Here is a 24,590-nt window from a genome sequence, read left to right on the forward strand (position 1 = left end):
TTTATGTATATATATATATATATATTTTTAAATTTCCAGAGGATCATTTTTACCTCCTCACTGCAATTCCAGAGTCTAAAGCTATGTACTAGAAGCTGATGGTGAGACATTTTCTTGGTGGGAAAAAACAAACAAAAAACCAAAACAAACAAACAAACAAACAAAAAACGAAAAAAACCTCTGTATCTATTAGAAAGAGACTATGAAAATCTTAGGGAATAACTCAAAACTAAGCAGAATTTATTTATTTAATTACTCATTTATTTATTTTATATCAGAGTATAGTCACTAGCTATGGTCCTCGGTCAAATTGCCACAGTTCTGGTTTTCCAGGAAAAGAAGTGACTGTTCAGATATGAATGAGTTAATTTTAAACCATTCCTCAGTTATGTAAATGCACAAAATATAGTGCCACTTTCTATTCTTATTACAATAGTGGGACTGTCACTATAATTGATTAATTTTATGCCATTCTTTGCCAGTGATCTCTTTGTCACAAGAATGAGCTATCACAGAATTTTAATGCTTAGTACATTTTAGTTTTCATAATATATTCTGATTCTCATTCTAATGACAAAGGTTGGCACAAAATCAGACCATATTCATAACAAAGGCTGCAAAAATAAAGCAGGAAACTGTATAGAATCCATCTTCATGACAATCTCAGAACAATGAGAACAGAAATATCACAAAACAAAACTCTTTGTTCTTGTGGCAGTCTTGGTATTGTAATATCACAATACTCCAAAATGCATTTCTGAACTTTTTGGTTTGGATGTATTAAACTCATTTTTGAGTATGGATGTCTTTCACAATATTTTAAAATAGGGACAGTGTGAAAAAAAAAAAAAAATCAGAATGTGATTTGTTAGAAATAGTTGAAGTTTAATGGACAATAACATTTGGCTACTTGCTAATTTCCAAATCCACCACTGAGTTCCTGAGGGGAAGGAGTGGGGAAAGCAGAAAGGAAGGAATGAAAAAAAACAAGGAAGGAATGAAAAAAACAAAGGTTGTTTTCATAGCACCTTTGCAACACAAACTTGTTGTTTATTTCTGGGCCTATTGTTAGTACAATTATTTGATAAACTTCTAACATGGCAAAACTGTAAGTATCAGATACAAGAAACCTTCAGTGAGTTAAAAATAATTGCCATGTATTAAAATTGTGGGTTGTGATGTTATGAATTATGCGTATTCTCCATGTTCTGCTCCTAGAAAGAGTGGGAGCCGAGAACCTATGGTGGATTTATTTTTGGTTTTGTAGGGTAGAATAAGCTATGTTCTGTAAAACCAAACTCACTGATTGCATACAACCTGTACATTTGTCTATCCTTCTGTCTACTGTTAGTTTTTCTTTTAGCACCCTGGCTTTTCAAACTCTCTGTTGGAATGAAAAATACTATTTTATTTTAGTTTTTAGATATAATTTTGCAATCTAAGAGGAGTGGGAGGGAATACCAAGTACTTGCAGTAGTATTACTAACTTTTAGTGTACTACAATGCAACTTTAGAAAGCACACTAAAGTGTTTATGAATATGTGGGACATCCTCTTTCACTTGTACTGCACTACTGCATGTAGAATCTTGATACATATTTAAATATTTCAGACTGGAATCTAAGAAGATATGCTAGGGAAATACTCCATGCCTAGCTTTTATATTCTAAACTTTGTCTCTGCTATTGCTCGCTGTTGAACTTGGAATATTTCACTGAGTGTGTTTTTGGTCTGACATGACAGAACTTCTCTAATAGCAGTTAGATACCAAGAAGTATACAATCTTTTGGAAGAACAGTATGAAAGAAAAAAGTATTTCTTGTTATTTCCTGTTTCCATTGCACTGCAATTCCGATAGGTAGTATAATAAAAAAAGTTTTCCTAGCTTTGCCCAGGTTAGTACATTTGTGATACCACTGTTTTTCAACATTGTAAGATTACTAAAACAAAAAGAAAAAAAAATCCCTTGTTCAGGCTCTGGAGAAAGATGTCTTCTTCATGAGATCAGGATTAGAAGAAACAACTCATTTAGCTCTCTGAATGCATAAGTGTATGATTGTCTACTGCCCTGCGAGTCCATGAACAATTCAGGAGGGAAATACAGAGGGTCTTGCTTCCAGAAATCATATCTTTAGACCACAATTTCAGTATACAAAAAGAGATGCAAGCACCTGTTATTGAAGCCAGCGAATTTTGAAGCTCAGCTTCCAAACACTGATGACCGAGAATTACACTCACGTGTGTAGGTGTTCAAATGTTCTTTAGAGATTCACAGTGTCCCTGATACATCTGGGGTAAAGGCTGAACACATCCTCTGAAAGGAAGCAGCCAGAATCTTATCTGAAAAGAGACAAATATGCAATTGTTTTGGAATAAAATCAGTGGAAACCAAGTCTGGTTTTATCCCAATTGAAAATATCTCAGGAAAAAGCAAAAGCAAAACCAAAGACCAAAACCCAAAGATCAGTGATCTCATCATATATAAGCTATATGTGGAGTTCCTTGAATTAACTCTTTACATTTGTCTGTGTGTTTTTATCTTTTAGGGTCAGAGAAAGCTGTGCAATTGTCTATGAATCTGTATCCACATACTAGATTTTCCAAAATACACAATCATTTATTAATTTTTGCTAATATCATCCCCACTACATTAAGAAAAAAAAAAAATCTGGAGTAGTGCCTATATTCTTGTTAAAAGAGCAGGCCCTGTTGGTATACATTGCATGCTTCCTTTTTGCATCCCTGAGTCTCTCCAGGTTTATGGGAGGAGAGAGGAAACAAGTATTTGTGACCCTTCACAGTATTCAGTCAGCAAGGTTTTCCCTACATCAAGGAACAGCTAAGGGAATGAAATACTTCCATTGAATTAATTTAGTCTGGGAAATGCTTTCATAACCTTCCTGTGGTACATGATACTGCAATCAAGGAGCCCATTTCATGAGTTTTGAACTATCCCTGCTAAGTGTTATTGTTTGTTGATAAGGAAAGCATCAGCCTTTCTCCTATTGTAGTAGGCATATGCTTTCCATGACCACAGCTGATTTGGGTGTCCATGAAAGGCTTACTGAAGGTGGCCGCTGCCCAGGCATCTCAAACATTGAATCTGCAGGGTTACCAACGACTGTTCAGAAAACTCAAAGCACCAGAAGGGAGTAAAACTGTTCTAATTTGTTCAGACTTCCACCAATGGATACCTAGCCAATGTTGTTGGGCAGGGGGTACTCTTCTCCTAGACCACTGCTGTCTGTACTGCTGCATGGACTGAGGTGATCTTTGGTTATGGAGTAGGGATAGTAAGACCTGGCCGAAGACCTGCCACCACCTTACCTTCTTCAGCCCCAGAAGATGGATTTGCACATTCTAGGCAGGAAGGGCATCCCTAGTTGGAGAGAACTGGGCCACATGGCTACAGCAGAGGGGAAAAGTGGCCAGGCAACACAAAAGCTTCCAGCAGGAGCTCAGTCTAGTGAAACCAAGAGCCTCCAATGGCAGAGGCTGATGCTACCTTCTTCAACCACCCCAACACTCCAGGGCCAACTGGGGGCTGGTACACCAAGCTGGTGTGTGATTATATCCAACTGTGTGTGTAACTGTGGGTGTCCTGAGTATTTTACCCTGCATCCTGCAAATTTTGCTCCTCTGCTTCAAGCAGAAGTAAAGGTCATAGACAAGACGAAGTGCGAATGGTTTATATCAGACTAGTTATCCCCCTGGGTGGCAAGTGCAGGACATTTGCTGTTGCTGTTGCACTCCCCTCCCTGTTCCCTGTTTGCGGTCCCCTCCCTACCAGACCTTGAGTGTCTGTGATTCCTCCTCCATGTGGTCAAGTGTTTGTGCTCTCACTCTGGATTGAAATGGATGCAAAACAGGCTAATGGGATTAGAGCTCCAAATCTTTGCTCTAGTGAGGAAGGTTATCCCAAGTACAAGTGAAGGGAGAAGAGAACCATGTCTCAAAGAAAGCAAGTGATGCATTTCTGTATTTTTATTTGCTTTTTACACATCTTTGAAACATTGTGTGGATATATTGTACAAACTATGAAAATACAGTATTGCTTTATGAGATTACAACTTGCAAAACCTGGTTCTGAGGAACTTTTAAAGTTATGTGCTGGCAATACTCTATCTTCTTCATTTTTAAGAATTGTTCAGCGTAAAGTATACTAATTTTTTTTTTTTTTCTTTTTTTCCTGGGGAATCAAAACAATAGGATCTACAGACAGATCTCTTTGTCTGTCTTAGTATCAATGGTGATTCTCCTGGATGCTCTAGAAAGGTAGTGGTGAGATATGACAGTTGACTGGAGGATGCTGCGTGCGCACATTGAACGTGGCTACTTACAGTTTCTGTGTGTGGAGTGTTAATACTGGTATCCATTATGACAAGCCTCTGATCAGTTGTGGTTTCTCAACACTCAACTTCAACATTTCTCATGTCACCATCTAAGATCCTTGTGGTAGTAAATCTATAATTTTTTGTGGCTAGTCCAGTTTCCTTGCTGACTTTCTAAATATCTTCACATTCTGTCATTCCCAGAAAAGATGATGGAGGCTCTTTTTCCTTCTCATTTATCTGACTTGTGCCTGTCCAAGCAATGTTGCTATCAAATTCAATACTTTCTAGCTCCTTGTCACTATCACTATCAATTGTTATCACAACTGGAAAAGAATGTGCCAAGTTACTTGTGTGATTTTTCTGTTTGTTTTAATGATTTTCCTTTTTCTTTTTACACTACCTTATTGCATGATTTTTCCTTCATAGACTGTCTCCATACTTCAGCTCCTACTCTCTTGTTTTCATTTTCTTAAACTTCATATTGCTACTTGCTTGATTGTCAGAAAGGCTTTCTTCATTTTTGTAGCAGTCTTTGAATTCTGATAAAGATTTCTTCTGGTCATTTCCTTTATCTAGAATGGTCCTGTCCCTACCTGCACTGTGCAAGTGGTTTCACACTTCCTTTTTCCAAGAGGCTTTTCACTTCTAATTCCATCACTACCTCCAGAAGATGTCCTTGACATCCTGCTTGAATGACTTCTTGACCTGCAGCTTTCAAAATAACAATAATGTCTCTCATAGAGCCCCTTCCAGTTATGCAGACCTATAATTTCAATAAAAGTCTGTAGATGTATTCTGGACTAGTAGATTGCCTTCAATATTGAGCATTAGACTGAGTTATCCTCCTGCATGAGTATTTGTAAACATATTAGATGATGTTTTAACTATAAAAAGCAGAACTATCCTGGTTTCTACTATGGCAATTGTCTCTCATGGAGTAATGGTGACTGTCTATGCTTTTTATCAGGGCCTTTATTATGTGCTTGTGATCTGCTTACTTCTCTGGATGTAGTGCTTTCATGCCTTAGTCTCACTGGCTTTCTTGAGAGATGTTGGTGTCATGAGTTCTCAACATCCTCTTGGTTCTTTTTCTCCTGTGTATGCTACGTGATCTGTTACTTGAACATCTCTTTCTAAGCTGGCTTGTGCCATGATGTACCTTCCTACTCTTATGGCCACATCTGCCTCAACTGTGCTGTTAATAGGACTGCAGACTCATGCACTTTCCTTTTCTACACAATCTGTGATTACAAGAAGACCACATTGTGCCCTTTCCTGAAGAGGGACACTAGATCAAGTCCTGTAGAAACAGATCTTTCACTTTACATTTGTCCCTATCATCTTCTCAGCTGCAAGGGATGAGCAGCTTCTACACCTACCTATATTCTCTGAATATATGAAGGAGTATGGCAAAGAACTTCTGCTTGGTTCACTGTCACTGTAACAGTGTAACTGATTTGACTGCTGTTTCTTTTTTTTCTTCTTTCTGACTGACTCCTCAGTGTCGAAGGGCACCTTAAGAGGTTCTAATGTCCTCTCTGCTAATGGCTTGACATAACAAACAGCAACACAATTGTCCAAAGAACAACCACTGTCATTTAAGTCAACATCAGCCTGTAACTGATTTTACTGTTCAGTTGTCTTCACAGCAGTCCTCACCAGAACTTTCTGAAAACTCTAGAGCAGAATGTATTGTGACATGAACCTCTCCCTCCAGAAATGAAACATGATAGCCCCAGAGTTTAATCACTCAAGGGCGATGATCAATACCAGTCACAGGTGAACTCTGATCTGGTTCTTGAGCATCTGCCTCATGTGGAGATGTTGTAATAACTGATGAGTTTGAACAGCTCTCTTCATCATACAATGGAGCAGGAGAGTGATATTTGGCATGCTGGTCATACGCTTCTAAGTTAAAAGGAGACAGGGAGAAACTGACAAACTCAGCTGAAGTATGATATCCCCATGTTAGGGAGAACTCCAGCCCTCAGGGCTGACAAAAGAGCCATTTTCTCAAGGTCTGAATATGTATGCCTTAAAGTCATCCTCCTCAATAATTCTGTGGAAAATAGAGTAGAAAGACTGCTTGAATTGCTGGCAAAACAGCAACAGAACTTGTAAAAGCAGTAATTTATACAGCCAACATTGTCAAACCAGTCCAAGCAGATGGGGCTTTAGAATCAGGAGATGCTTGTTTAGAATCCCCAGATATACTGATTTTGGCTGGGACAGTGTTAAATTTCTTCATAGTAGCTTGCATGATTCTGTGTTTTGGATTTGTGTTTAAAATAGTGTTAATAACAGCAGAATATTTTAATTATTGCTGAACAGTGCTTACACAGCCTCAGGGCCTTTTCTGCATCTCAGACTGCCCTGGCAGTGAGTTGGATGAGGGTGTACAAGAAGTTGGGAGGGGACACAGCTGGGACAGCTGACCCCAGCTAAATAAAGTGACATCCCATAACATGTGACATCACACTCAGCAATAAAAGCTATAGGAAGAAGAAGGAAGTAGGAGGAGTTTGGAGTTATTGCGTTTGTATTCCCAGGTAATTGTTGTACAAGATGGAGCCCTGATTTCCTGAGGATGGTGAGACTCTTGCCTGCTGATGGGAAGTAGTGAGTCAATTCCTTTTTTTTTTTTTTTGCTTTGCTTTCATATGTAACCTTTTTTTCTTTCTTTCTTTTTTTAAAATTTATTTATTTATTAAACTGTCTTTGTCTCAACCCACAAGTTTTCTTACTTTAGCCCTTCGAATTGTCTCCCCCATCCCACTGTGTGGTGTTAGCAAGCAGCTGTGTGGTGCTTAAGTCACTGGCCAGGGTTAAACTACTATAATCATAGAATAGTTTGAGTTGCAAGGGACCTTTAAGATCATCCAGTTCCAACCCCCCTACCATGGGCAGGTATAACCTCTACTAGATCAGGTTGCTCAAAACCTCATCCAGCCTGGTCTTGAATACTTCCAGAGGGGGCACCCACGGCTTCTCTGGACAAGCTGCTCCAGTGTATCACCATTCTCATGATAAGTAATTTCTTCCTAATATATAATCTGAATGTACCCTTTTTCAGTTTTAAACTGGTACTCCTTTTCCTATCACTACACTGCCTGATGAAGAGTCCCCTTCCCCATCTTTCCCTTTTAAGTACTGTAAGGTGGCTATAAAGTCTCCTTGACACCTTTTCTTCTCCAGGCTAAACAACCCAAACTCTCTCAGCCTTTCCTCATGGGGGAGGTGCTCCAGCCACCTGAACATCTTCGCAGCCCTCCTCTGGGAGGTCCTACTCCAGTATGTTTGCATGTGGTGCTACTTATTTGTGTCAACTTAGGGCAAGAAGTTGCTGTTCTCTGCAAACTCCTTCACTGCTGAAGTTGTATTCTACAGAAGAGTGAGACACAAAGGTCACTATTTTTCCAGAGAGAAAAAAAGTGTTAAAGTCTAGACAAATAAACCCATACCCATAATATTCGAGGTTAAAAAAGCCAGCATTAGCTAGCACTGAGAGCATATGAAATGAAGTCACAACACAACACTACTTTGCTTGGTTTCTCTGCAGAATGCTTGGGAAATATAGGTATCATGGATAAATTTCATCCTGACAAGAAAGGAAGGACTTTGGAAAATACCCAGTCTTAGGAGCTACATTCCTACAAAACCTGCTCTCCCCAATTTCATCTGCCTTCACTATTGAGCAGAACTGTCTTTTCTCCTCTGTTTTTTCAGGGGGATGCAGGAGTCTGTATAATCATGTGCTCACAACAGTCTTAAAACAACTGTTCCTTTACAAAGGCAGTCATGCCAAAAATACAGCAACTGACACCTGCTACCGTCTAAATACTGACATTCTTTCCATCCTTAGAAGCCCAGCCTTGACACTCCTGTTTGTTCTTTCTGACTTCTAAAGGGCCACTTTTTTGCTTTTCAGTTCTACTCTTCTTTTTTCCTACTGATGCTGTTTCTCCACTGTCCTCTTTTGCTCTCTGAAGGATCAGAAGCTGTTCCTTTGCTGTAATCTCTCTGCAAAGCTCTTCAGGATTAAGGCACATGAGAAACTGGCTGAAAGTGGGTCTTTTGGACAATCAGCATGCTGTAGCTTCTGCTCAGTGGTGCTTCTATACTACTCAAACAATATCACAGAATGTATCTCCACAGAAAAAGATATATTGAAAATGAACAAGAAAAGTAACAGAGGGGTGTAGTAAGACTTATGGTGAGAGAAGAGACAACAGACCAATCTAGTGACTTTGGAAGCAGTGGCAGAACCAGACACATCACATTGCAAGGGGTGCTCCTGCACTAAGCTCATTACCCTTTGACATCACAGCAAGCTCTGAGTTCTGCTGGTGTCGGGGTCGACTAATACTAGTACATAATGTGCTGTAGTTTACCCAAGCTGTACATGCAAATAGTAATTTTTAAACTGTTCAAGCAAATCCAGGTCTCTGTTTCACACTGAAATCAGGCTCAGTGTTGCAAGTTTCAAGTGGAACTTAAATAATGCTAGCACATGGGAAGGACTTGCTCTGTCTTCTGCCCCATTCTTAAATGACTGTTTTGAAGCGGTTCAGTAAAATTTTAGTTTACATCCTTTGAAGCACATTTCCAAAAGAGACCAACCTTTACATATTAAAAAAAATATGAGGACAGTTAGCTTCATCCTTTAAGAAAAACCAAACCAAACCAAACCAAACCAAACCAATTATGGAAGTATTAGCAGTTCTCTAGGTCCTGTACTGCTCATACACCATCTGCCTCTGCTTTATTGGCCGAAGAGTGCTGCCTACTATTGACAGACCACACATAGAGATTGTTGGCCTAGATGACCTCCAGATATGCTCTACACTCTAAATTAGTCAACTGTAGTTGAAACGGACAAATATCATTCCTACACCCATCTTCATATATGCAATGCCTTTGTATCCAGTCATACCATCATATATGCCGTCTATTTTATTTTATGTATCAAGATTATGCTTGGGCATTATGAGTCAGTAGAAATGAGAGACCATGTTACTTACTCAAAAATGATTAAACTGTATTTTGCAGCATGCCTAGTGGCAGGTTGTAACCACATGCTGAATGCTGGACGAAGACATTTATGCCTTACAGACATATGAGTCATACATATGGGCACAGGCATACACACACGTGGACAGAAAAGTTGTGGATTTGTGGAATAGCCCAGCAATGAGTGCATCTAAAAAGGTGTGTTCCATTCTGTATGCAATCTGTCCTGATAAAGCCCTTTGTGCAAAGACCACTGTCATGTCAGAGTTGGAAAGATTCATGTGACAAGCAGTTTTCTCACAAGAACTCAAGCTGCTGCAGAAAATCAGTCTTTTGGGTTGCATTTTTTCCAGTTTTAATCTGATAAGAATGCAATTGCACAGCAGCAGTAAATTTAATGTAAAAAAAAAAAAAAAAAGGCGGAGCAAAACTCACCTAAACTTTAAAATAGGTATTTGGAAATGTGTGGGAGAGGTAAAACCATTTCCACACATACAAGAGAACTGTAAAAGAACAGCTAAACTATTATTCTAACTGAAATTATGCACATTCAACACTTTGACATCCAGATGTTGACATTCCTGACACTTTATTTTCCTAAACAGCCATAGAGACCCGATTCTCTCATCCCTTCAGTCAAAGAGATGATACGATGCTATAGAAATCTCTATTCTGTTTGAAAATGTTTGGTTTTCCTTTGATAGAGGCAAGTTAGTATTCCTGAAGCACATGATTCTTCTGTTTTCATAATTCTTTTAAGAAGGGATTAATTACCTTTCTTTTATTATATCAGCTTGTGAGTTTGTTAATTTAGTTTATAAAGCTTTTTGACCAGGATTTACAAATATCATTCTGCAGTTTGGAAAGCTGAATTTTAGCTGACATATTTGATTTTGGTGTACTTCATAAATTATGAAATTTGTAAGAAAAAGTTGTGCATTCAACCTCTATTTGACTCTATTTGATTATGAATAGCTTAAATTGTAAGTATCCGTAAGTTAACAGAAACAAAAATTGTTCTTTTACATAAACAAAGGTTTTCCATCTTGCCAGAATTTATAGCGATCCTTCAATGAAATTAATAAAACCTTGAATGTGCTAGTCCTGTTTATGCCTGTCATATTAATCCTTGAATACAATGATTTAAGATTATTTTTCTGATAAAAAGAAGAGTTCAAAAATATAGAGATAAAAACAAGACATTTATTTAAATTAAAATATTGGATAATATAAAAAACATCTAGAAACATGATTGTTAGGTAAATGAATATTTTATTTTTTTAAGTATAAATGCATATAAAATGATGTCTCTTCTTTAAACTTTCTTCTGACCAGAAGAAGGAGATAGTAAATTTTATCTTGTAATTTTTAATGTAATATATGAAAGAGGTGTTTTGTAGTAAGTGTAGAAATAGACCATTCATGAAATATCATAAAGGTGAAATTTTATGGAGATTTCTTTGGATGACATTAAATTAAAATGAGAATTACCAAAAAACAATTTGCACAAACTGAACTCATATCAGAACCAACACAACGAAAACAAATAAAAAAATATAGTACAAATTATTTTAAAATTAATGTATTTTCTTCAATTTTTAATCTGAAATGCTAGTGTATCCTTAATCTAAGTTCATTATTTCATTTAAGATCTTAAATATATTTTAATTATTTTGGGGTTCTTTTATATTCTTCTGGTGGTTATCCTCCTTCTGTGTAAAAAAAAAAAAAAAAAAAAAAGTGTGTTTTTGCTAAAATTAATATTTTTCTTCAGACTAAATGCAAATAACTACTTGACTGAAGCATTTTTGACATAATGATTTCAGAAAATCTGTTTTCAGTCCCATTATGGATAACTTTTCACCTCTGTTACTTGGCCTTTTAAAAGCCTTTCTGATCCAATATTAATGCAAATTACATTGTCATGTTTTGTGACTTTTCTACACTTTTAACTCAGATATAGCCTAGATTCGTATATTTTTATTTATTTATTTATTTATTTTTAATCGCTAATGGATTTGCAGCTAACCTATGGCTCCAGCCATGGTCAGTTGCTTCAGTATCATTGATGTATGCATTGTGCTGATAAGTACTGTGGTTCATTTTCCTCTTGGGTAAGCACAGTTAAAAAAATAAGGTGGGGGGAGTGGTGAGAGAGACAGAAACTCTCAGACTAATAATTACCTTAGCCTGAGATGCGGATGGCAAAACACACTTGATTGCTTTCTAACCTTCAGTGCTGTGTAATGAAATATGGCTGCTTCAGGACAAAAAATGTGTGATAGCTTCTCATCATTTTAATGTTATTTCACTGAATTCCTCAAAACTGCATTACATTCAGCATTATCAGTCTGATAATGTTTTAATTAAAGGACAAATCTTGATCTAATTACAAATACTTTCCCTATATCAAAAGGACTGTTCGTAATATTCTCAGTGTCATCATTTTGTATTACATTTTAATTTGTTACTTCATCAGTGTGAACTGAGTATCCTGATATGTAAAGGATCATTTGTCATTATTCAGTGATCTAACAAAGCTTGTTGAAAGGTGGTAAGTAAAAAGAAAGAATATTTCAACCTTATAGAACATATTAGGAAATGAATTTTGTATACGTAAGAGTATTTGTATCACATAGGAATACAGAAAAGACTGTTCTGGTATGTATTTTGATGTATCATACACTATTTTGTCTGTTTCCTGATCTGAAAAGGAAAAAAAATAAAGACATTGAATTCCTTGCTAAACAGATTTTAATTCAGCAATAGTCATTGGTGCTGTACAAGAAGTTAAGATTTTGTTATTTTCTTACATACTGATTATGAAGATCCAAGGTAGACTTGGCCAGATAAACTCAGAAATTATGTATGTCTCAAACTACTAAAAAAAAGTGGATCTCTATATCTGCATGTTTACACAGTTTCTGCCACTAGTATCGCATAATTCCTTTACCAAGAGCTAGAAAGTAAAAAAGGCAAATGAACCAACCAAACTAGAGAAACATATTTTTATGTAGTTGATTAAAAAGCACTTTGAATATAGATAGTCATGCTTCTTTTAACACAATTTAATTTTAGGAAAAATCATACCTATTCTTTCCTTCCTTTGCTACAAAATTAGTGTAGGTATCTTTAAAAATCCACCTGTTGTTGAGGTTTTGCTGTATTATAAGCATTTCCTATGTCATGTTATCTGTTGACATCTTAAAAAACTCACAGATCCTTTTATGGCTTGCTCCATCTGCAGATGCTTTTAGAATCTATAAACCTGAGAATATGAGAAACACCACCTTTCTAGAAATGTTTTTTCCAGAGCTGTGCAAGCAAGGAGATCTTGGAATAAATCTCTTACTCATTTGTCTTTCATTTTGAATTGTATCGTCTGAAAATGTAAAGTTAGTTTCATTTACTGGGAGATTTACAAGTAAACTGGGTTACAATAATATTTTGCAAACAGTATTAACATCAGAGTTTGGATCAGCCTTTTGAAGTGAATCTTCTGACTGTGTCTACTGACAAGACATTTGTTCACTTTGTGTCCTGGGTCTGCAAACAGATGAAACTGAAGTGGACAACCTGCTTCAAGAGTGTGTAAAATATGCCCCAACTACTATTGGGCATTTATCTTGAATCACATATAGATGGGATGCTAGCTCAATCTTCTGCCACACAGTTTTTAATATGCCTGTGTTGTACCAGTTTTCAGTGACTGAATTTGAATCTTCAGTGCTGAAATTTGACTCTTGAATCTTTGAATGCTTGTTTTAGGTGCCACATACATTTGTGTGGAGAGCTAAACTGAAATTCACAACCACCACTCCTCGAAACTACATGTAACTGGACTATAGGTCATGATAAAGACAAACATGTTTTTTACACCACATTTTCTCCAGTGTTTCAATATTTTTTCCACTGATGCAGACAGATATCTTACACAGTTCTTTGCTCTGAGATCTCTTCCAAAATTTCCAGAGACCTTTCTCCTAGTTAGGTCATTCTTTTATACCAATACGCAGAAATGGCAATCACACCTCCTACGCACTCCAGCTACAGCTAGGTAGAGATTATTCACTTGTGATATGATAAGAGTGTTCCAATTCTCTGTTTCTTCTGATGGAACTCAGAAGCATCTCTGGTTTGTTTTCAGTAGGCGAAGAAAAGTAGGAAATATTGACAGCTGTGGACAAATGGTATGCACAGCCTTTCCTACACAAAGTGTTCCATTTTACACAGAGTGCAACAAATAATAATAATAATTAAAAAAAAAAAAAAAGTTCTATATGCTCAGAGAAGAAAGGTGATGTGATTGTGATTCCCTAGTGTACTTCTTATTTCAGTGGATAGAAACGCTGATTTTAAGGATCTGTCTGTATCTCTGTGTTATACCAGATAACTGACTCTTTCCTAAGCTGTCTGAACTTTTTCTGAGAAATTCTACCTTCACAAAACATCTCATTTTTCTGATATAGATTGCAGTTTAAAAGTCACAATGCAGCTAATTGAAAGCCCTGTTGTAAGGCTCATCTCATTAAATACTGAAATTCAAGCATCTCCCAAGTGAAATGTGGCAGCTGTTAAACAGTGAACAGCAATACTGCACAAGAGCTTAGGACAGTGAAAAAGAACACTGTATCTAATTGAAACTGCAGGAGAATTGTTAGTAGACAGAATGCAATTATCCAAACTGGAAAATGTCCAAAATACTAGGGTTAACATACATGCCTTTTCCTCATTTTTTAGTGTTGGAGGAGAGGGAAAATGAGGCTATTATTGAGCTACATTAATGTTTAAATCATTAGAATTCCACTTGTTTGTTCCAAACCATAAGAAGATTCTCTTTGGAAGGAAGTCCACTACATTACAGAATCAGAATAAAGCTAACTCAGCAGGAAGCATCATCAGTTTACTTCCTTCTGCACAGTTGTCCTTTTGGGTCTCACAAGTTTTTTTCTGCACAAACTCTGAACTCAAAGTCAGTGTGTTGGCTCAGAAACACAGCACCTCTTAAGGAGTGGTTTTACAGAATGAAGTAACACAGAGAGCAAACACTGATAATAAGGTAATATTTTCTTTGCAGCATGATGCTATTATGTGGCGATGTCCATGCTAGCTGATGATATTATTCCTGTAAAGATATTTGGGGTTAAAGGAAAAACAGTAGATTTAAATAAGCCACATTATGAAAACAACAGTTATAAAAAAATGACCATCCTTTTAATGATAAAGATATTACATAGTTACATAGCTGTTTTACTAAAGTTCAGAGGCTGGAGAGAGACAGACAACCTAAATGGCTGACTGGAGAGAAGGGACAGAGAAGAGGAGAATGAAAGTAAAGCTTTCCATGAGCTTTTTTTTGAGAGAACAGACTGATGTAAACACTAGGCCATGACTAACAGAAATGATTGAACTAGTTGGAGTATCTCTAAAGGTATAGAAAATGGTAAGACTTAAGGGAAGATGAAAGTGTTTAAACATTAGGGTCAGGTTGACTATTTACTGGGAACAGTTTCTGGGAACACTTAAAGTGAGATAAACAGGCTGACATGGTACCAGTACCTGAAGATATTGATGCTAACCCTGTGCTAAAGGTTAGTGTGTTGTGCAGCTCTTCTTCAACACATGTGGTGATCTGAGATCCAGACTTGAAAACAGAGGTGCTTGAAGGTCTGAAGTGATACTGTGAAGGTGTCTGAATCACTGTAGCAGAGGTTAGAAATGAGTTTATCATGGTGAAAGAAGGAAGACAAATCACATAACTCAAATTTGTTGAGCAGATGAACAGTGCTCTCTGGGTGTGTTGAGCATGCTTTTGTTGAGAAGACTATCAGCATGTTTACACAAAGGAAAAACATAAATCTAATAGAGAAAAAAATAATAAAGGAGGTGCATAGATATTAGTGTGGTATCCTTCACATGTCTTGCACATACAACGTTTTCTCTGGTAAAAAATTAAAAAGAAATCAAAGACAAATATTACCTTTCCGTTAATGTAATGGTATAGTGCCGTGACAAATTTGTGTCAGTGTTGCAGGCAGATAATACGGTACAATTACCATTTTGTCACTCACAGGTGCAGTTCAGCTGTCAGAACTAAAACAGACCACACTTACACAGATTCAGACCCTTTATCCGTATCAGAGGTTCTGATAGTATTTTATGAGTAAGTCTGGGCATAATTCTGACACTGCTGGCATTGCACATTAATATAACTACTCGCTTTGGCAGTAGCAGAGTCCTGCAGTGATTTTGAAAGAAAAATGTTAAGACATGCTTTTAGGAGTGTGATGTAATGTGTATGCAATGAAGAATTATTGCATTTATTAGGTCATTATGAGTATAATGATTAAGAATACCTCTATATCATATATACATAAGGGCAGAATGGGAGTCAAGTATAGCATGATCATGCAGAAAAAAATATGTTTTCTTTAAGATTAACTGTTTCAGTGTTGAAATATTCACTGTTGCTTAAACTTTCTGCCTCATGATGGTTAAGAAATTCTTAATGAACTGTAGGTAAATAACTTTAGTGATTTCAGCCCAATCTGCATGCTTTAGTGGGCTTACTCACCTCTTGAATATCAAATTTGAGGACTATGTGCTCAAATTTATGCTGAAATAGCACAACAGTATTAATTTTCTGGAAAATTCTACCAATGAAGCTAGTGAATGAAAACAGTAATATCTTTCTAATAGACCTGATAATAAGGAAAATACTGAAATTTGACAATGAATGGTTGTTCAGTGTTGCCGAGGTAGAAAAAAAAGAATTAAAGCACTTGTTGGAGTTAAAGGTGAGACTATTAGAAAATAAAGATATAGAATGCAATTTATGTTGCTTGTTTATTTTGTACAACAAAACAGTTATACATATTTCTCTTTAAAGGAGTCTCGTGGTTATTTTTTGTGCCTATAAACTTAAGTCAGGGTTTTAACAAGACTTTCCCGTGATTTACTCTTCTTATAGGAGTAAAAATGGAGAACAGTCACAGCTTTGTCCAGCTTATTCTGATACAAAACTGAAGATGTAATACTTTTGACTCAGTGTTAAGTATTTGTGTTAGATAATAGGTAGTTAAGTAGGAAGAGAAAGATCAGGCACATTCTGTGTTTCTGAAGATCTAGCAATATTTTAAAATTATCGTTTAGTGGTAATATCTGAAGAGGATTTTGGGAATTGATATGCTGTGACTGGAAGTGGTTCATTTCAGTCCTAATTCTAAATCTAGCCAGACACTATTTAAGAAATCAAATTCTCCTCTCCTGTGTACTGTGTTATGTAAGTAAAGTCACTTACACAGATATGAAATTAACCATGATAAAATGAGGATTTCTGGATGATATCCCAAGACACCATTTTTTATATATTTTCCTCTTTTTTTCCTCTGCTGTGAATTAAAAATACGTTTATGGACCCATGTCTTGGAGAAGGCTTTTCTATTTATTTTCTTTATGTAAGTGTTTAGAAGATGCAGATTTTATCTGTTAATACCAATTCAAATAAAGACTTAGATACACAAAATAACTCTTTAGTTTACTGCCCCTGTTCTGAATCCTCTTGCTTTTCCAATGTGTATATTTAGCTATAATTGACAAAACATTGCAAGGAATTAAGTATGCCCTACATAGCTGGCTTTTGCAAAGCAGATCCTTGAAGGCAATCAACAAACTGAAACGTCACACATTTTCTTTGCCTGAAGTTCCTAATAAATCACTATGAGGCAAATATTCATACACTAAAGGTTAGATAATTTAAGCCTTTTGACAGTAATTAAGTGTATTTTCAAGAGAGGTTTAATTTTTATAGAGATTCTTTTTTCTTTCTTTCAAATTCATCACCGTTTGCCTAGATAGTAAAAATTTCGTACAACTGACTGACACTTCACAGTTGGTGCAAGTAAGTATACAACAGTCAGATCTAGTTTAAAGGCCTCCAGCTGCAACTTTATTAAGAAATACCATTCCATAAATAAAGCTAATGTTTGCTCAGTGGCTTTATATCCATGGAAGCAATATTCACACACATATCAGATCTGCAATAGCTGAGACTGTAAGTCTCCCTCAGTCCTAGTCCCAAAAGAAGCATCAGATGCTCTTGATTAACTTGCCTCCATAATCTCCGAATATCTGTTGATGTCATTAACATCTGTCTAGTCATGGCAACACCTCTTTAATTTCAAACTCTGAGATAAGGCTTGCAGACTGTGTTTTCAAAGGAATTAGTATGCTTGGAAAAGCACCTGAATGCTTAACCTACACAGGTGCTTTTAGAAATCACATTGATGAGAGTCAGATGATTAAGTGTTTTGGCAAATCTACATATATCTTTAAGGTATCGAAATACCTTTCAGAAATTCTAGAGCTTAGACATCTCTAAAAACAATCAAGAAAAAAACATCAGACAAATCCAGACAGGACTATGCCTGGGGACAGCAATATAGTGGCCAGAATAGTGAGGAACAGGCCTTGGAGTTTGGAGCATGCCAACTCTGCTATTCAAAGAAAACTTTTTTTTTTTTTTTCCCTTAGTGCAAATATACCAATAATTCAAAATACTAAGACTTATTTGAAGAACAAAGCTGTCATGTAGTGTTTTCTGGTTCCACACATCATGAAAGTTGCAGAAGTCTGAAACAGCTCAACCACAGTTTAGTGCCTGATCAGATGAAGTGAGTGGGAAGATTATTTTCTGCTCAATTATGAAGCAGGTTGCCAGACCCTGCTCAGCTTTCATTCACAAAGCTCCCCAAAAGTCAAGCAATTGAGGTTGAAATCTGTCAATCAGAGGTTACATAAACCATTTGAAACCATCATAGATGGTTAAGCTATTTTTGCCCATTAGCTGATCCTATATTCAGGCAAATTTTTCTTTTTTTTTCTCAAATACGTATTGTCTTAAAGTATCCTTTGCACTTTTGTAAGTGAACCAAGTCAGTTCACAATTTCGGTGTGAAATCTTGTAATTTCTGTTTACTTTCATCATTGTAACATATCAATTTCAGTGACCTTATCTTCAATTGATACTAATGTAAATAAAGTAAGAAGGAATTATTTCTCGCTAGCCAAATATCACAGAGGTCACTCAGTTGCTGCCAAACAACCTGTTGTTTTCTTAAATGATCAATAAAAGCTCAAAACACATCTTTGATCTCTGTTTAGATTCAGTGCATAGTTTTTTTTTTTATTTTTTAGTTTCTGTCAGTCTTCTCAACACTAACTATTTCTGGAATTCTTGTAAACATTAATCCTTCAAGTAAAACATAATTAATCTTCAGGTCCAGGAAAACTGACAGGGTAAGAGGAGACCGGGCTATTATTGGAAGCCAATTACTAAGTTATGTGGAAGGACTATTGTCCAATACCTCTGATTTTAAATGATAAAGGAACACAGAAAATTTTGTATTTTGAGGAAGCGTTAGGAAAGGTGACAGAAGGGAGTAACTATATTATGAGGAAACATGTCACTTAGCTGCCAAACAGACATCACCTTGGGGTGGTGCTAATCTAGGATGTGACTTGTTTGCAGAGTAACTGCTTGGTGGTCTATGGAATATTTATTATTTTGAGAAAGACATCTTGAAACTAGATATTTGTCTTGTGAAACAAACTCTTACCTTTTTCCTCCTTTTTGGGGGGGGCTTTTTTTTGGTTGTTTGGTCAGAGGGGTTGGTTTGTTTGTTTGTTTGTTTGTTTTTGTCAGCGGAACTGGAATTGTCAATAACTGTTTAGGCCAGCAGCTGCATGTATAGAGTAGTAATAAGTTATGTAGTCAGTCGTGTAGTCAACTGACTGTATATTATTTCTGAAGTAAATCCTGATTGAAATTTTTGCTTTTATCTGTTTTCTGCCCACTTGTCCATATTCTCAATAATATATTTGAAAAATCTTGATCTCAGATCAGTTTTAAGTGTTCATTATCTATACAGTCACATTACTTAAGAAAAGTATCTTCCTCTGTCCCCATAGAATGAAATATCCTTCCTGGAAGCAATCAATCTTTTACCATTTGAACACTAAAGATTCAGCATTTCTAATTATTGCAGGGCTAAACCCAAGATCTTTATGCACTGGTATGGTAGATTTCAGCTTCCTAATAATATCCGTTGTTATTGTTAGACCTTGCAGACCTTAAAATTTCACATCTATAACAACCTTAAGCTTTTCTGAATAGAAACATTTGGAAGACTTACGTGAAAATTGTATATATAGCTTTCGTGCTCGGGTGCGTATATACTTGTATCAGCAGAAGAAGGGGTGAAGTAAATTGATGAATAGAGCTTTTGAACATTTGCCTTTTGAATGTGTGAAGATCTTAAGAGGTACAAATTAGAAATGTTAGTACCGATACTACATGTGGTCAAATAATTTGTGAATAAAGTGCCAGTTCTCAAAACAATCTGATTAAGCTTTCATCCTTTATTATAAAACATTGCAGAGTTCTGAAATGACATAATAAAATTCTATATATTAATAGATCTGTTGCAGCAATATCAAGAACCCAGATGTTGGAACACTGAAGTTAATGTTGATAGCCTACCCTGGTTATTATTATCTAATTATTATTACTTGAGTATTGCTTTTCCAATTTTTTAAAATATATTTAATAGAACGTTTTATGCAGCCTCACAAACAGTGCATTTAAGTTCTTTACATTATGTCTTTTGAGTTAGTCTTTAAATGTCATTAATATCTGTAAACCAAGGGAAGCCTGAAAAAATATTTCAAGAATTACAAAGGTATATATCTGGAAATGCTGACCCATAGTACAAATATTGAATTCTGAATCACTCTAGACTTTCACTCGTGCTATCATTTAAGCATTCCATTATGAAAATTGCAATTAAAAATGTTCTCTGATATGGTTTGAAACTCATAATAAGACTTCTAGAAAATTCAGAAATATCAGATAAATTTGGGAAGAGAAAAGAAATAACTTTTATTGCTAATTTTTCTTTTCAGATATTTATCAAGTATTGCAATGTTTATGAGTCATATTTCTTTCTGACTATTCCTATCGAGAAACGTGAATCTGTGTAGGCGTAAAACAGTATTTGGTATTTGACAATGACTGTTACTACTAGTAATATCAAATGCCTGTTTTTTTTTTTTTTTTTTTTTTTAAGATCTCTATCCTGAGACAGAACAACAGGATGTGCCTTGGAGAAGAGTAAGTAAAAAAATTCCATATCTTAGATATATTTTTTCATTATAATAAGAACAACTGGATACTGTATCTTGAGATTCAATGAAATTAATCCATTATCCAGGAATTCTAAAAATTGTAAGCCATGGTCACTAAATCCTGTTTGCTAAGTCCTACACTGTTTATTCAGGTTTACACTTGATTTTGACAGAAGCTTTGCCTGAGTAACATTCTTTTGAGTATACTGAGTATAAACATTAAGAATTTTAGTAAATTACTATCAAATATTTAAGCAGCTATGTTTCTCATTATTTTCTAAAATTTTATGAACAGTGAAACTTCCTAGGTGGTTTTGTTCCTCCAGAAAAGAAACCCTAAGGAAGATGATTTAGTCTTGCAAAACAAAGAAACAAAAGAGGTGATAGAGTGCACTTATAAGTGTCTTTTCATTGATGTGCATCTCAGATACAAAAAGACCATACTGAATTTTTTTTATGTGTTTAACTACCTAATAATTGCTAGGCTTCCTTCTTTCCCTATGCCTTGAAATGTCTGTTTTCTCTTAGGGCCTGGAAAGTTGTTTCTATTGCAAAATAAAATTACACAAGGCTAATACAAAATTTATGTCCATCACATGGCATACTTGATGAGCTTTAGAATGGAAGCATTTTTCATGCACATATTTTGTATTGTTTTACTTTAACACAATAAAAACAGGTTAAAATGCCTGTGTCTCAATGACAGCTTGTGCAGAAATGAACAATGTCTGGTAACTGCTTGGTATTGAGGAAGTGACTAAACAGCAAAGTCTTTGCTATGTCAAGTCTCTGCTGAGTCAAGAAGGTGTCATGCTGTTTTTCAACAGCAAAATTAGTGCAATGTGAGTAATATTGATTTCCGAGAGGTATGATGTTACATTACAATGCTGGCTGCTAATCCTTATTTCTATATGTTAAAAATGCCTCAAAGTGTGTTTGAGTGCAAAAATTCAAGTTACTATAATCTTGCCATTATAAAAGAGAACAATAGCACACTTGGAATTTTGCCTTTTGTGATGAGTTTGGGACTTGCATTTTAGACCAAAGATTAACCCCAGTTCCTAAAGGAACAGAAGTTCTCTAGCCAGGAAAATTAATGTTGTTTCACTGCACACACATACACACAAAAAAAAAAAACAAAAAAAAACCACAATGAGTTGAAGGTAGGAGCACTGGGAGTAGATAATTTGTGCCTGGCTCCTAGGGGAATCTTTCATTTTTCTTTTCCCCAAAAATAAAAGCAATCTTCTACAGCCACTGAAATCACTTGAGGTGTATCTTCAATTCATTTCAGTTGTCATAGTTCCGTTCCATTCAGCACAGTGGTATTAATTTTCATCACCTCACTGCTTGAACATAAATCTTTATTCCCTCAATTAATGAGTTTCATTTTTCCCTTCCTTTGGTATGTTTTGTGAGAATATGCTATATTTCCAGTCAGATTTGCAAGGTACTGTAAGAGGCATTTGGCATGAAACCACCTATTTTGGAGCTATGCTGCTTTCAGGCCTACTGAGAGATTGGTATCATACTCAATTCATGAATATCTTTTTGTTCTGAACTAGTCTTTACTATTCACAGTTGTATCCTGATAATGCCTCAAGATATTTTCACTAGATGGGCAGAGATAAAGTTTTAATGGAAGGAAGCAAGCCAAGACAAGAAAATGAAGTTTTCTTTCTTTAAAGTGATTGTGTTGCAAACATCAGATCATTCATAAGCAAAATCTAAATGGCACGTTTAGAAGTTAGAAGGATAACTCATCTTTTCCTAAGTCAAGACATTTTCAGATACAAGAAAGTATGGATACAGTTTACTTCATAGAGTTGCAAGTAGCACTAGCAAGACATTTCTGACAAACTAGGAGGGAAAAGGAATAGTGAAAAGGAAAATGTGAGTATTATGTCATAAAACCAGTATTTTGATTGAAAATACATTAGAATATTTATGCCTTACTACCTTTTACCCATTTTAGGTATGCTCTACACTCGTACACATAGAATCATAAAAAAGAATCATAGAATCATTTATGTTGGAAAAGACCATTAAGGTCATTGAGTCCAACCATAAACTGAATGATACCAAGTTGACTAATAAACCATGTTGTCCCGAAGTGCCATGTCTAAAAGTCTTTTAGTTACCTCCAGGACTGGTGAGTCAGCTACTTCCTTGGCCGTCTGTTCCAATGCTTGACAACCCTTTTAGTGAAGAAATTTTTCCTAATATCCAATCTAAAGTTCAACTGGCACAACATGAGACCATTTCCTCTTGTTCTATTACTTGTTATTTGGGAGAACAGACTGACACTCATCTCACTATGAACTCCTTTTGGGTAGCTGTAGAGAGTGATAAGGTGTCCCCTCAACTTCCTTTTCTCCACGAAAGGAGAGTTCCTTCAGCCACTCCTCATAAGACCTGTAGTCCATCCTTCACCAGCTTCATTGCCTTTCTCTGAACTCCCTCTAGTTCAATGTTTTTTCCTGTAGTAAGGGGCCCAAATTGAACACAGTATTTGAGGTGCAACCTCACCAGCACTGAGTACAGGGAGGTGTTCACTTCCCTAGTCCTGCTGGCCACATTATTCTTGATGCACGCCAGGATGCTGTTGGCCTTTTTGGCCACCTGAGCACACTGCTGGCTCATGCACAGCTGACTTTCCACCAACAACCCCAGCTCCTTATGCATTAGGAAGCTTTACAGCCACTCTTACCTGAGCCTGTAGTTCTGCATGGGGTTGTTGTGACCCTAGTGCAGGATGCAGCACTTGACCTCGTACAATTGGCCTTGGCCCATCTATTCAGCCTGTCTGGATCCCTCTGTAGAGCCTTCCTACCATCGAGCAGATCAACACTCCCACCCAACTTGGTGTTGTCTGCAAACTTACTGAGAGTGTACTCGATCCCCTCAGCCAGGTCGTTGAGAAACATATTAAAAACAACCAGCTGCAATACTGAGCCCTGAGGAACACCACTTGTGACCGACCACCAACTAGATATAACTGTATTCACCACAACTTTTTGGGCCTGACCATCCAGCCAGATTTTTACCCAGGGAAGAGCATAGGCATCCAAGCCATGAGCAGCCAGTTTCTCCAGCAGAATCCTGTGGGAAACACTGTCAAAGGCTTTACTAAAGTCAATGTAAACCGCATCCACAGCTTTTCCCTTATCCACTAAGCAGGCCAACTGTCATGGAAGGAGATGAGGTGAGTCAAGTAAGACCTGCCTTTCATAAACCTATGCTGATTGGACCCGAACACCTGCTTGTCCTGTACGTACTGCATGATGGGCCTCGAGATGATCTGCTTCACAAACTCCTTTGGCACCAGGGTCAGACTGACAGATCTGTGGTATACAGGATCCTCCTTCTGGCCCTTTTTTCAGACGAGCATCACATTTTCTAGCCTCCAGTCAACTGAGACTTCCCCGATAAGCCAGGAATGCTGATAAGCAATGGAAAGTGGCTTGTTGAGCACTTCCACCAGCTCCCACAGTACCCCTGGGTGGATCCCATCTGGCCCCATAGTGTTGTGTGTGTTTAGGTGATGGAGCAGGTCACTAACAATTTTCCTTTGGATTATGGGGTCTTCATTCTGCTCCCCATTGTTGTCTTCCAGATCAGGGCCTGGGTACACGAAGAACAACTGGTGCTTCCCTTTAAGACTCATGGAGGCAAAGAAGGCATTCAGCGTTTTTTCCTCATTGTCTATCACTATGTTTTCCTCTGGATGGAGATTCTCTTGAGCCCTGCTTTTGTTGCTGATGTATTTACAGAAACTGTTGTTATTATCTTTTGCCTCAGTAGTCTTATTAAGTTCTAGCTGGGCTTTGGCTTTTCTAATTTTCTCCTTGCACAACCTCACAATATATTTCTAATCCTCCTGTTACCTGCCCTTTCTTCCAAAAGTTATAAACTCTCTTTTCTTACTGTATTACAGCCAAAGGTCTCTGTTCAGCCAGACTGGTCTTCTTCCCCACTTTTTTGTCTTTCAGCACATGGGGATGGTTACTCTTGCACCTTCTAGATTTCCTTTTTCAGGAATGTACAGCCCTTCTGGATCCCT

At 36.7% G+C, this 24,590-nt stretch overlaps 1 protein-coding gene and 2 pseudogenes across 30 annotated transcripts in view; 1 reads left to right on the forward strand and 2 right to left on the reverse strand.

The window, feature by feature from the left end:
• PTPRD (protein tyrosine phosphatase receptor type D) overlaps positions 1–24,590 on the forward strand; it is a 1,234,877-nt gene that overhangs the window by 413,154 nt on the left and 797,133 nt on the right. For all 30 annotated transcript variants that reach the window (XM_071802225.1, XM_071802223.1, XM_071802231.1 and 27 more), the window contains one exon: positions 20,470–20,513. The gene's annotated coding sequence lies outside the window, so the exon portion shown is untranslated. The remainder of the gene's footprint in view (positions 1–20,469; positions 20,514–24,590) is intronic.
• On the reverse strand, positions 4,406–5,201 carry LOC136115408 (E3 ubiquitin-protein ligase Topors-like; annotated as a pseudogene).
• Positions 5,651–24,194, reverse strand: LOC139826552 (E3 ubiquitin-protein ligase Topors-like; annotated as a pseudogene).

This window comes from Patagioenas fasciata, chromosome Z (genome assembly GCF_037038585.1).
Source record: "Patagioenas fasciata isolate bPatFas1 chromosome Z, bPatFas1.hap1, whole genome shotgun sequence".
Classification (NCBI taxonomy): Eukaryota; Metazoa; Chordata; class Aves; order Columbiformes; family Columbidae; genus Patagioenas; species Patagioenas fasciata.